Below are 14,394 nucleotides of genomic sequence, written 5' to 3'. Positions count from 1 at the left end.
AATTGAAGAATTGTACACGTACCCGGCTACTTTCAACACCCTTTGCTGCACTGATATTTTTCCCTCCATTTTTCTTTTTTCTTTTTTTTTTTGCCGGAAGTTCCGTCAATACCCTCCAGCCTTTAAGAGACATCATGCAGCCAGCTCTCTAGGCTTGCAGCCACACTGACCTGAACGTGCCTGATCTTGTCAGATCTCGGAAGCTAAACGGGGCAGGGCCTGGTCAGTACTTGGATGGGAGACCTCCTGGAAATACCTGGTGCTGCAAGCTTTTTAGTCTCCTGAGTAACTTCATTGTAGCTCTTAATACTCTCTTTCTGTCTGGAGGTGTTATAATTGAGGATTTGTACACGTACCCGGCTACTTTCAACACCATTTGCTGCACTGGTATTTTTCCCTCCATTTTTCTTTTTTTTGCTGGAAGTTCCGTCAATACCCGCCAGCCTTTAAGAGACATCATGCAGCCAGGCTTTTTGGCTTGCGGCCACACCGTCCTGAACGCGCCCGATCTTGTCAGATCTAGGAAGCAAAACGCGGCAGGACCTGGTCAGTATTTGGATTGGTGACCTCCTGGAAAAACTAGGTACTGCAAGCTTTTTACGTCTCCTGGGTAACTTCATCGTAGCTCTTAATACTCTCTTTCTGTCAGGAGAAGATACAATTGAAGAAATGTACACGTACCCGGCAACTTTCAACACCCTTTGCTGCACTGATATTTTTCCCTTCAGTTTTCTTTTTTCTTTTTTTTTTTGCTGGAAGGTCCGTCAAAACCCGCCCGCCTTTAAGAGACATCATGCTGCCAGGCCTCTCGGCTTGCGGCCACGCCGTCCTGAACGCGACCGATCTCATCAGATCTCGGAAGCTAAACAGGGCAGGGCCTGGTCAGTACTTGCATGGGTGACCTCCTGGAAATACCAGGTGCTGCAAGCTTTATACGTCTCCTGGGTAACATCATCGTAGATGTTAATACTCTCTTTCTGTCTGGAGGAGATATAATTGAAGAATTGTACACGTTCCCGGCTACTTTCAACACCCTTTCCTGCACTGTTATTTTTCCCTCCATTTTTTTATTTTTTTATTTTTTATTTTTTGCTGGAAATCCCGTCAATACCCGCCAGCCTTTAAGAGACATCATGCAGCCAGGCATCTCGGCTTGCGGCCACACCGTCCTGAACGTGCCCGATCTCGTCAGACCTTGGAAACTAAACGGGCCAGGGCCTGGTTAGTACTTGGATGGGTGACCTCCAGGAAATACCAGGTGATGCAAGCTTTTTACGTCTCCTGGGTAACTTCATCGTAGCTCTTAATACTCTTTATCTGTCTGGAGGAGATATAATTGAAGTATTGTACACTTTGTCTTAGGGACAGTCTGGCTAGCAGTGACTGAGTGGTTGACAGACGACAAGCAACGGAATGTACGTGCTCTGTGATGTCATAGCAGTCAGCTGAGAGAGGCTCGTGATGTCATCGCTGAGCTGTCTGTCTGTCTGTCTGTCTCTCTCTCTCTCTTTCTCTCTCTCTCTCTCTCTCTCTCTCTCTCTTCCTCTCAATTCAATTCATTTGTATTGTCAAAGCAATTGGACATACATACATACATATATATATATATATATATATACATACATACATACATCCATACATGCTAGAAAGTCATTACTATGTTATCTTAAAGGCTAACTTAGCAGAACATATATCATTATAGAACAGAGTTCATAGGTCAACACATGGTTTTAGGGAACAGGCACGTAGGTCATACCGTTTGACAATGTCTCCAAGGTTCTCATCGTAAATAACAAACAGAAATCAAACTATCTTCTGGGCTGACCTTCTAGCTTGACCGTATCTTTCTTAAGTATACAAGAGAGAAAAACAGGTGTAAGAAAATAATTTCTAATTTTCCTTCTACACATATATACATACATACATACATATGTAGCGTTATGTTGGGTGTATTTGGATAAGAGCATTTGGGCTCTGAGCTGAAGCACTGATCTAAAGAAGACCTCTCCCCCCACAAAGTTATCAGATTTCCTTAGCTCATCAGCTTGGAACTGGTTTGCATCAAAGTGACAGTTTTGGGGAGGATGGCACCGAGAAGAGGCCAAATAGTTTGGAATTCTGCTATGAGATGTCTGGAGAAAGGGGCCTGTAGGTGATAAAAACTCTTTGAAGTGGATGAGAGCCGAAATCCCGACATAGAGCTACGAACCCAGGCCAACCGTCATTTCCAAAAGATGGCATGGATTGACATCAGTCATAAATAAAGCCTCCCTCCAATAGGACACTGGGGGCTGAAACTGAAATCCAATCTCAAGAACTCAGGGACCAATCACCTACTGATCTGACAGACTATAAGGAACAGCGGACAGTCTTTCTCTCTCTCTTTCTCTCACCTGAACCAGAAACTCGCTGCCACAGCTCAACCTGTAGCTCTGTTGCCAGAACCGGAATCAGAAACCAACCAAGTCTTTGCCGGCAACAGAAGAGTTAAACTGGGAGAAGGAGATTGAGCCGTACGAAGAATTCTTTTAAAGGACTTTATTAAATAAATAACTTCACAGACCCACCTGATCAGTGGAGTTTTACAGCTGGACAATTGACTAAGTCGACTGAATACGAAAGTGTCAGTCACTTAAATAGCTATTTGAGTCTTAAGAAACTTGACCCTTGGAACAAACAGGGCCCTGCTTTCCTCAAAGACTTCGTCTTCAAGTAACTACGGTGGAACCCTGCTTACAAAGAAGATTTTGTGCACAACCTTGGAGCCTTCAAACCAATGGAAAATCTGTTTGGAAAAGACTCTACATTCGCGAAACCCCAACTTCCAGGTGCATCGACTGAGTGGAAGTTCTTGGACAAAGCCGAACCGGACTGCCTTTGTTCCAAACCACACGGACCTCGTGCCGTGTGCTGTTATCTGAGCCCGAAGCCAGACAGGCCTCTCTGCGACGAAGTTCACATAAGTTTAACAGTTTGGAGTTTGTGATTCATGACATTTGAGAAATCAATTAGAAATGTTAATCTGTGATTCATAACTCTAGAATGTGTAATATCATTTAGTTTTCTTAAATATAAATGTGAGTTGCATTAAACTGTTTTGTTGATAATTTTAGAAATAAAATCTGTCAACGCCGAGAAATATCTTCTCATTCCTGTTTAACTGTTTAGTCTGAAATTGACACAAGTTAATAGACATTAGATTATTGGTGGCCCTGCCTATCCTTAATCATTGAATAATAATCAGTTAAGGGAAATTGTGGTAACAAATAGGATCTTTCTCGGCACCTAAACGTAAATGAGACTGATATATATATAACAAGAAGTTACCTGACATAAATACTAACCTGCGTAGTTATTTAATGTCTGACTAATAATACTAACGAGAGACTCACCTTCGTCTTACTAACCGGTATTGTAGTCAATGTGTTTATAACCTTTTTTGTTTAACGATTTGTTAAACGGAATGTACGTGCTCTGTGATGTCATAGCAGTAAGCTGAGAGAGGCTCGTCATGTCATCGCTGAGCTGGCTGGCTGGCTCTCTGTGTGTGTGTGTGTGTGTGTGTGTGTGTGTGTGTGTCTCTGTCTGTCTGTCTGTCTGTCTCTCTCTCTCTCTCTTACTCTCTCTCTCTCCCTCTCAATTCAATTCATTTGTATTGTCAAAGCAATTGGACATGCATACATACATACATACATACATATATATGGAAAATAAACAATATGTGTACATCTCTTTCTGCATTAGTGGTGCCCTCACAGATGTGCAAGTTACATGACAGACAGACAGACAGACACACACACACTTTCACACACAGACAGACAGACACAGACACACACAGACACACACACACATACTTTGACAGACAGACAGACAGACACACGCATATTATGGGTCTTTGTTGGGTAGTGAAATGGGTAGCATCAGTCGCAGTGTGGGTAATGTCAGGGAGCCAATCATAGTCCCCGTTATTTGCATATCGCAAAGCATTCTGGGAAAAGCAACTAAACACGTTTAGTCATGTATTTGTCCATAGTTTACACATGAGATGAAAGAGACAGTATGACGTATTGAGCACCTGGGATTCCTCATGTGTATGTGAGGGGCAGAGGAACCGGATCCCAAGTGTGCGTCCCAGGTGCTATAGGTTTCAAAGCATGCAGGGGAATAGGCACCCCACCCTGACACAAAGAAGACTGGATAGGGAGATATAAATAGCAATGGGGAGACTCTTGTACTTGGTGTGGCTCTATCCATATAGTGGGGCCAGCAGGTGCAGCAATAGAAGCTCAGCCTGGCGAGACTGGATTTAGCATTTCCTCTCCATTTTGATAACTATCCATAATCATTTCTGCAAAATACTTCTATGATACCTATGTATGTTTTTTACTTGTACTATATTATACTATCAAGTATCAGTGTACACATACAATGTGACCTGTTACATTAATACAGAGGCCAGATCTCTAATAGCCACTGTCCCCTGATATTACACTTTTTTACAATCACTTTGGCACTCATTTCAGAACCTTGATGTCATTTTTCAAAACTCTAGACACTAAACTCACACCCGATGATCAAAATGCACATTTTTCAAAACTCTAACACTTTTTTACAATTGCTTGGATACAATACACATCAACCTCAGATCATTTGTTCATTGAACTAAAATGACACAACTTAACATCAAAGTATTACCATTTCAAAATGCAATTCACACATTACATCTGAGATCACTGTCTATTCATTTCATTACAAAGATCTAACTATCAATTGATACAGCTGCTCAAAATGATAAGTGACTGTTGCATTACTCTTAATGCATAATTTTATGGAAACTGACAAACAATATTCCATGTTTCGATCATGAAAGTTTCAGGATTATGAGATCCATTGACATCAATAAACGAGGAGCATGAACCAGTTGGACTACATTATCTATGGATGTAATATTTCATCATCATTCATCATCATGTAGCACTTTTCCACACCATGTTTGCAGTGTGGAAGGAAAGTTAGAAATTTTTTCTCTAATACCTGTTTTTCTCTCTTGTATACTTAAGAAAGATAAGGTCAAGCTAGAAGGTCAGGCCAGAAGGTAGTTTGATTTCTGTTTGTTATTTACGATGAGAATCTTGGAGACAATGTCAAACAGTATGATTGAAGTGCCTGCTCCCTAATCCATGTGTTGATCTATGAACTCTGTCCTATAATGATATAAATTCTGCTTAGCTAACTTTTAAGATAACATAGTAATGACTTTCTGATTATAACCAGCTCTTTGATTTTTGTGTATAAAAGCTCTGACTGTTAAAATGAAGGCAGAGCGACTTTGGGATCTTCTTGAGTCACTGTTCCTCTCCACGCTGCGTGTATTAAAGGCATTGCAACTAACGCTCCAACCTGGTTGAAGATGATTGTTCTTCCACATCAGATTTGACATTACTGTATGTATGCAGGCCCTTGTAATTGCTTTTCCAATACTGCCAACTGGTTATTGATGATTGATTTCACATTGTGGTACGAGTATCGAGAGAAATGAGTGCTATCCACCTCAACAACACAGCGATAACATGGAGCCGGCAGGTGATCCAGGTCACAATAGAGGTCAAGCAGTGGGAGGAGGAAGACGTGGTGGTCAAAGGTGTAGCGTAAGGTACACTTATAAAATTCAATTAAAGAAGTGAATTTATAGTATCACCTTATCACGAATCCTGGAATCTTGTAGAACTCAATTTCTGTAATAATTGGACGCAGACACCAATTCCAAAGATATAAATTGTCAAATTTATTCAAAAACAAAGACTAAATGTAGCACTACATTAATTATACAAAAGGGAAAAACTAATTAAAATTCAACTCTAGATCAACAAATCAAAGACAAATCACTTCCGTGACCAAATCAAAGACCATGGGATCGCATATGATAACACACAAATCATTAAACAAAAAAGGTTATAAACACATTGACTACAATACCGGTTAGTAAGACGAAGGTGAGTCTCTCGTTAGTATTATTAGTCAGACATTAAATAACTACGCAGGTTAGTATTTATGTCAGGTAACTTCTCGTTATATATATATCAGTCTCATTTACGTTTAGGTGCCGAGAAAGATCCTATCATTACTTGTTACCACAATTTCCATTAACTGATTATTATTCAATGATTAAGGATAGGCAGGGCCACCTATAATCTGGTGTCTATTAACTTGTGTCAATTTCAGACTAAACAGTTAAACAGGAATGAGAAGATATTTCTCGGCGTTGACAGATTTTATTTCTAAAATTATCAACAAAACAGTTTAATGCAACACACATTTATATTTAAGAAAACTAAATGATATTACACATTCTAGAGTTATGAATCACAGATTAACATTTCTAATTGATTTCTCAAATGTCATGAATCATGAACTCCAAACTGTTAAACTTATCTGAACTTCGTCACAGAGAGGCCTCTCTGCCTTCGGGCTCAGATAACAGCACACGGCACGAGGTCCGTGTGGTTTGGAACAAAGGCAGTCCGGTTCGGCTTTGTCCAAGAACTTCCACTCAGTCGATGCACCTGGAAGTTGGGGTTTCGCGAAAGTAGAGTCGTTTCCAAACAGATTTTCCACTGGTTTGAAGGCTCCAAGGTTGTGCACAAAATCTTCTTTGTAAGCAGGTCTCCACCGTAGTTACTTGAAGACAAAGTCTTTGAGGAAAGCAGGGCCCTGTTTGTTCCAAGGGTCAAGTTTCTTAAAACTCAAATAGCTATTTAAATGACTGACACTTTCGTATTCAGTCGACTTAGTCATTTGTCCAGCTGTAAAACTCCACTGATCAGGTGGGCACAGGCGGGCAGCGCAGTCTGTAAAGTTCTTTATTTAATAAAGTCCTTTAAAAGAATTCTTTGTACGGCTCAATCTCCTTCTCCCAGTTTAACTCTTCTGTTGCCGGCAAAGACTTGGTTGGTTTCTGGTTCCGGTTCGGGCAACAGAGCTACAGGTTGAGCTGTGGCAGCGAGTTACTGGTTCAGGTGAGAGAGAGAGAGAAAGAAAGGCCGTGTTTGTCCTTTATAGTCTGTCAGATCAATAGGTGATTGGTTCCTGAGTTCTTGAGATTGGATTTCGGTTTCAGCCCCCAGTGTCCTATTGGAGGGGGGCTTGATTTATGACTGATGTCAATCCATGCCATCTTTTGGAAATGCCGGTTGGCCTGGGTTCGTAGCTCTATGTCGGGATTTCGGCTCTCATCCACTTCAAAGAGTTTTTATCACCTACAGGCCCCTTTCTCCAGACATCTCATAGCAGAATAACAAACTATTTGGCCTCTTCTCGGTGCCATCCTCCCCAAAACTGTCACTTTGATGCAAACCAGTTCCAAGCTGATGAGCTAAGGAAATCTGATAACTTTGGGGGGGAGAGGTCTTCTTTAGATCCGTGCTTCAGCTCAGAGCCCAAATACTCTTATCCAAATACACCCAACATAACGCTACATACCCCCTTTCTTGAATGGGACTGAGGTCGACTAGGACGTTATCCCCTTCAAGACAAAATAAGACGTTAAGCATTTATCTCAAAGTTATGTAACAGAATTCAACAGTGGACTTCACCATTCATGACCCCGAGAAATCAAAGAAAACAAACTAATAGTTCATTATTTAAGCAGAATGTATTCCAATCAAATTGACAATCCTATACTAGCACATATACAGGTTACATATTATAACACAAGTACATTAAAACAAAAAAACAATTGGTATTACTCAGTATTGAGTATGGTTACTGACAGTAACCAATAGGTGGAAGTTGATTAACAGAGGGAGGTGACTGGGAATTCAGGTGTTATTCAGGCACCTGACCTTCACTATGTCTATAATAGTTGGTAGGGACCTGGGTTCGAATGGTTGGCTTACATGGTAAGCCGGTGCCCCCTTTAGGGACATGCACAAAAAATGGTCTCATTGGGAAGTTGTACCTTGGTGGCTGTATCATATCTGTCATTCAATTCCACCGGCTTTGGTGATTCAACTTGAGCCCACAACCTGTTCAATAGATCCTGACCAATGATCAACTTCTCTGTTTCAAATTTGGAAATATAAACTGGATGAACCAACTTAATCTTCCCAAAGGTGAACTCTAACAATGCCTTTTGAGTGAGCTGTGCCTTAGTCTCTGTGTAACTTGTAATGTTCACACTACAAGCTTCCACTTTCAGTCATTGGTCTGAGGTTTCCATAATTTGTTTCAGGTTGCCCATTGTGGTGGCAGACATTAAACAAATTTCAGCCCCAGTGTCCAACAAGGCTCCTCACTCCCACACATTCTCAATGGTCACTTCTATGTAAACTTGCTTGGCTCTGCCTCTCTGTGTCAGATCACCCAGTAACATCACCAAAGGTTCAGCTTGCCTGCAGGCAACTTCCCCCACTGGGAGGTCCCAGTGGGCTGATGTGTCAGAGAAACCCCCCTGCTGTTCCTCACATCCAATCAAAAACACAGAGGCGGGGACAGGGGGTGGTTCCAGAGCTAGTCATTCCTTAGGTGGCGAGTCCGGCCCTTTACCCTGGCTACTAACTTCCAGTTTGGGAAGAGGGGGCAAAGGGAGCAGAGCTAAGCGTAGCAGTAGCTCAGAAACTGCAACATTGCTCAGAGACTGAGTTAACCCACCTAGGCTAGGAGCAGATTTCTTTTTTTTATTGTAAGCCTGGGTGTCTTGGATTCCATCCTTGGGAGGTTCTTTCCTTCTTTGAATCTCTGTCCCCTCTAACTCCAGTGGAGAAATAGGGCTCTCAGAGCGCCTTGCCAGTACTTGGGTGCTTGAATCTTTACGATCAGAAGTGCTATTGTACTTGCTTTCCCAAGCTTTCTGTGCCATTTTTTCGAATTTCAGCTATGTTCATATACATTGCGTCTGCATGTAATATGATCATTTCCTTAATCGTTGGGAACAAATTAGCAACAAACAACCCTTTAAAGCTCACCTCTTCCTCGGCCCCGGGTCGATCTTGACCCGCAAAATAGGTTTTCCTAAGCTTTTCATAGTAATCACGGGGGGACTCATGCTTACCCTGTTTGATCTGGTGTGCGGCAGTCACTGCTGCCACTGGATCAATGAACCTGGAATAGTCCCTAACTAATGCTCTGCACAAGCGTTGAAACCTATCGCAGACCATGGACCCTTGCCTCTCCATCCAAGAATGGACTTGGCGAGAGGTAGTTTTGCGGATTAGGAGAACCTTTTCCTTCTCCGTAGCCTCAGGATAGAAACTCAAAGCATACTTAATGTCCTTAATATACACTTCCACATTTCCTTCCTTGTCTGCTGGGTTAAAGGTTTCACAATCTTTAGCCAGTTCTCTCAACTGGCGCATGTTAACCTTTCGGTCTGGACTCTCGGGAGAGGAAGTTCGTCTGTGCGACGAGCTTCTTACCCTGGGTGGAGAAAGACTACAGGGAGGGGTACGATCAGGACGAGGCAACCCGGGGCCTAAATGTGGAGACGGTGTGCGACTCCGTGCATTGGCCGGTTCCGGCTGTTCCTTTATGCTGTCAGGTGTCAGCTTTGCAGCCCACCAAGAGGCAGCTTTCAGGGCCCCTATTTGTTGCTTGAGACGCTCATTTTCAACTTCAGTTGATTTGAGTTCTCCCCTAAGCACCTGATTTACTCTCCTCATTTCTTCACTGTCCCTTTTTAAATGTATGACCTCGCCTTCGAGTATCTCCATTTGTACAGTGCCCAAATCTTTCTCCCTGACTGTTTTGCAAAGACGCATTTCCAAAACATCCCGGTCCTTCAAAACTATCCTTTCATTTTCAACCGCTTTACATCTGTCATTTTGCAGACCTTTTACTTGGATCAGAGTTGTATCCAATTCAACTTGACATTGTCTTAAATCATTTCCTAATTGCTCTCTCTGTTCAATTAAGTCCTCTTTTTCAGCATTCAACACAATGACTTGTTTTCCACAAGTATCTAGCTTTCCTTCAAATTCTAAAACCATTCCATGCCGTTTGGCTCTTTCTTCTTTCGCTTTAGCATACTTTTCTCCTAGCTTTTTCAGTTTTTCAAACTTGCTTATGATCCAGTTCACTACCCTTGAGCTCGCAAGTACTAAGCTAGCCATAACTTTCATCACCTCTATCGACTCTTTTTCGAGTTGCGTCGTAGTGTCGTTTACCAACTGAGTTCGACGCGACTCTACTTCAAAGTCCAAACTGCCTAGGCGTCCAAGGAATTCAGGAATCTCTGTTCCTGGTACCTTAACAATCAATGCTTCACATGGGGACATTTGGGTAATCATTGTTTTGGCTATTCAGTAACAACCCAACAGAACAGTACTCGATTAATCACCTAATGACTCTAATGCCAACGCTTAGGATATCAACAATTTATCACAAGTAACTAAAACACTTAAAAGACTTAATCTTTTGTGACTTTGGATTTATGACTGATGTCAATCCATGCCATCTTTTGGAAATGCCGGTTGGCCTGGGTTCGTAGCTCTATGTCGGGATTTCGGCTCTCATCCACTTCAAAGAGTTTTTATCACCCACAGGCCCCTTTCTCCAGACATCTCATAGCAGAATAACAAACTATTTGGCCTCTTCTCGGTGCCATCCTCCCCAAAACTGTCACTTTGATGCAAACCAGTTCCAAGCTGATGAGCTAAGGAAATCTGATAACTTTGGGGGGGAGAGGTCTTTAGATCCGTGCTTCAGCTCAGAGCCCAAATACTCTTATCCAAATACACCCAACATAACGTTACACACCACATCCCAAAGATGCTCTATTGGGTTGAGATCTGGTGACTGTGGGGGCCAGTTTAGTACAGTGAACTCATTGTCATGTTCAAGAAACCAATTTGAAATGATTCGACCTTTGTGACATGGTGCATTATCCTGCTGGAAGTAGCCATCAGAGGATGGGTACATGGTGGTCATAAAGGGATGGACATGGTCAGAAACAACGGGCCGTGGCATTTAAACGATGCCCAATTGGCACTAAGGGGCCTAAAGTGTGCCAAGAAAACATCCCCCACACCATTACACCACCACCACCAGCCTGCACAGTGGTAACAAGGCATGATGGATCCATGTTCTCATTCTGTTTACGCCAAATTCTGACTCTGAAATCGAGACTCATCAGACCAGGCAACATTTTTCCAGTCTTCAACTGTCCAATTTTGGTGAGCTTGTGCAAATTGTAGCCTCTTTTTCCTATTTGTAGTGGAGATGAGTGGTACCCAGTGGGGTCTTCTGCTGTTGTAGCCCATCCGCCTCAAGGTTGTACGTGTTGTGGCTTCACAAATGCTTTGCTGCATACCTCGGTTGTAGCGAGTGGTTATTTCAGTCAAAGTTGCTCTTCTATCAGCTTGAATCGAGTCGGCCCATTCTCCTCTGAGCTCTAGCATCAACAAGGCATTTTCGCCCACAGGACTGCCGCATACTGGATGTTTTTCCCTTTTCACACCATTCTTTGTAAACCCTAGAAATGGTTGTGCGTGAAAATCCCAGTAATTGAGCAGATTGTGAAATACTCAGACCGGCCCGTCTGGCACCAACAACCATGCCACGCTCAAAATTGCTTAAATCACCTTTCATTCCCATTCAGACATTCAGTTTGGAGTTCAGGAGATTGTCTTGACCAGGACCACACCCCTAAATGCATTGAAGCAACTGCCATGTGATTGGTTGGTTAGATAATTGCATTAATGAGAAATTGAACAGGTGTTCCTAATAATCCTTTAGGTGAGTGTATATGTATGTATGTATGTATGCATGTCCAATTGCTTTGACAATTCAAATGCACTGAATTGAGAGAGAGAGAGAGAGAGAGTTGTAGTCCAGACCACTGCAAAATTCCTGCTGAAGTGATCTGGATCACCACACAATGGCCCAAGGACCACTGCAAACTTGGATTTCAATGTATTTGTGTAATCTGTGTTGCAACAGCACCTACCATGTTCCTTTGTGGTGATCTGGTTAATTCTGATCTGGGAAAACCACAATCCTGCAGGTTTAATAAGTCTCTCTACACATCAGTCCCTGAGTACCTTCAACCAATGGTCATTTTGACCAATTAAGCCCAAGATTTGAGTCAATTAAGTTGTCAAGGACTACCCAGTGAAGACGTGAACTCACGACTAGGTCACACTGTGAGCTCACCAGAGCAGACATTACACTGAGCTCACTGTGAGCTCACTTAGCGCTTTTCCAGCGACATGGTGACGGTGCTGGAGCCGGAGCCGCTGCCCTTAGCCGGTGGCTAACCCACCTCTATGTTACAAATGTTCCCTAAACACTTATTTTGCAAGATCAATAAAAATCCTTTAGGAAATTTAAACTTTTACTGACACACATAGTTAATAGCAATGTATTATAACTTCACCAAAAATAATAATCTGTATATCTTTAATTGTTTAGACGTTATTAAGATATAATGCATCTTTCACATAGGGAACATTTGTAACATGTTAGGAAAAACAAACAAATGATTTGAAAATATTCATAATTACAGCATACAATTTGTCAGGCTTCATAAGAATGGTATTTATAACATACTCTGTAAAAATCAAGCAAATAGCATTTGTGGTTCACGAGAATATATATATATATATATATATATATATATATATATATATATAATCAAAGCTATCAGACTATAGCAGCCGGTGTATGAAGACACATACGATTATACAGCATTATTTGGCAGCTTCGCAAGACCTAATTTGAAACGTTGTTGGTAAGTTAGATAATTAGTGGGGACCCTCTATTTGCAGTTCTTCCCCTCCATAATTGCTAAAATAAAGTTTTACTGACATTTTATTGACCCTACCACTGCATAGGGCACATCTGTAACATGAACGCTACTGAATGGCACATACATTGAAAACTACGGAGAACTGAGACAAATCCACTTTACACTTCATAAATAATCTTAAAACGTTTCCAACCAAGGCAACACCCACTTGAAATACGTTCATTCTCATTTTTGGTAAACAAAAAGAGAGATTGTTACATATGTTCCCTATGATGCATCTACAGAGAGAGAGAGAGAGAGACAGACAGACACTAACTCTCTCTCTCTCTCTCTCTCTCTCTCTCTCAGCTGGGAGTGTGTGGGAGGGGTCTGCAGTGAGCGGGAGTGCTGCTGAGAGCTCTGTCCTTTGGCTGTGTTTTTTTGTTGCTTTACTTTTTTCAGTTTGTTTATTTTGTCTTCTGTTTTCAGTGCTTTTCTTATTGTGGGGGAACAGGGGAGGGGAGGGGGGAGTACCGGTAGTTCTTCCCGGGTCGGGGGGTCGGACCCCCTGAATGCGTCTTTTGAAAAACTGACCCGACGCCATGGAGTCAAGATCGCTCCGGTGCAGTTCTGCCCCCTAGAGCAGTGTGTGTTAGCGGTTGGGGAGGTAGCAGGGTGTGAAAATATCAAGTCTGCTGCCATTGTTATCTTCTTAAAAACCACTGATCTGCTCAATCAGCTAGTGGCTAATGGCACAGTGTTAGACGACACTTTCACCCCGGTGTTGCCGCTCGCTGCTCCTGCCCGGAAGGTAACGCTGTCTAACGTCCCTCCGTTCATCCGCACCGGCTCGGGCAGCTGATGTCCGGCATTAAGAGGGTCCCGCTGGGCTGCAAAGCCCCGCAACTGAAACACGTCGTGTCCTTCCGAAGGCAGCTGTATATGATCCTCAATAACATCAATGAGGATCTTAATGTCTCCGAAGTTGGATCTCTCTTGCTGCCACCACCACGAAGATTGCTCTTTAGTAATGTTGGAAAGTCAAAGACAGCAACCGTCAGGGTTCTTGCATATGACGTATTCGTGCTGCACCTCTCTGCAAGGATCCAGGACAGTTTGTCAATGTAAACTCCAGTGCCTGGGAATATTTCCACCTAAAAGACAATGGTAAATAAAAAACAAGTTTATCCCCAAACTATTCTTATATTATGTTAAGTGGAATACATTATCAGTAAGGCTGTGATTTTGTTACAGAAATGTGTTATTAAAGACCACAGTATGTCTCAATTCTAAGTTTATTAATTTACAGACATAATAAAGTCAGTGAATCTGTGACACCCATAATTCAATTACATTCTTATTATCAACTATAACTATGAATATAACTGATAATGTAGCATCATTAGATTGTTTACAACCAATATTTGTTTTCAATATATATATTTTTACCTTGTCTTTGTAATATTGTAGACCAAGAGTGTTATACCTGTTTTGGTGATTCTTTGTCAGATTCAGAACAATTTGCTGTGGGGCTGTCAGAACCACTTGATGGTGACACACTTTTGTCTTCATTGCTGATAAATGTGGCTTTTGTTACAATTTTTTTCAGATTGTCCAAAAGGTCTGGAATCTCTGGAGAAAAAAACCTTAGTATTAAATGATAATCATTTCTA

At 41.9% G+C, this 14,394-nt stretch overlaps 1 non-coding gene and 3 pseudogenes across 1 annotated transcript; all 4 read left to right on the top strand.

The window, feature by feature from the left end:
- The first annotated feature begins 152 nt into the window (after positions 1–152).
- On the top strand, positions 153–271 carry LOC136738404 (uncharacterized; annotated as a pseudogene).
- Positions 272–476: 205 nt separating this feature from the next.
- LOC136738549 (uncharacterized) lies at positions 477–595 on the top strand (annotated as a pseudogene).
- Positions 596–811: 216 nt separating this feature from the next.
- LOC136738599 (5S ribosomal RNA) lies at positions 812–930 on the top strand. The gene has a single exon (XR_010812678.1). It is a non-coding gene; the product is annotated as a 5S ribosomal RNA (ribosomal RNA).
- A 221-nt stretch (positions 931–1,151) lies between these two features.
- Positions 1,152–1,270, top strand: LOC136738375 (uncharacterized; annotated as a pseudogene).
- The last annotated feature ends 13,124 nt before the right edge of the window (positions 1,271–14,394 follow it).

This window comes from Amia ocellicauda, unplaced genomic scaffold, assembly GCF_036373705.1.
Source record: "Amia ocellicauda isolate fAmiCal2 unplaced genomic scaffold, fAmiCal2.hap1 HAP1_SCAFFOLD_56, whole genome shotgun sequence".
NCBI lineage: Eukaryota > Metazoa > Chordata > Actinopteri > Amiiformes > Amiidae > Amia > Amia ocellicauda.
Note: the sequence above shows the minus strand (reverse complement) of the source record. Positions and strands in the feature narration are given on the sequence as shown.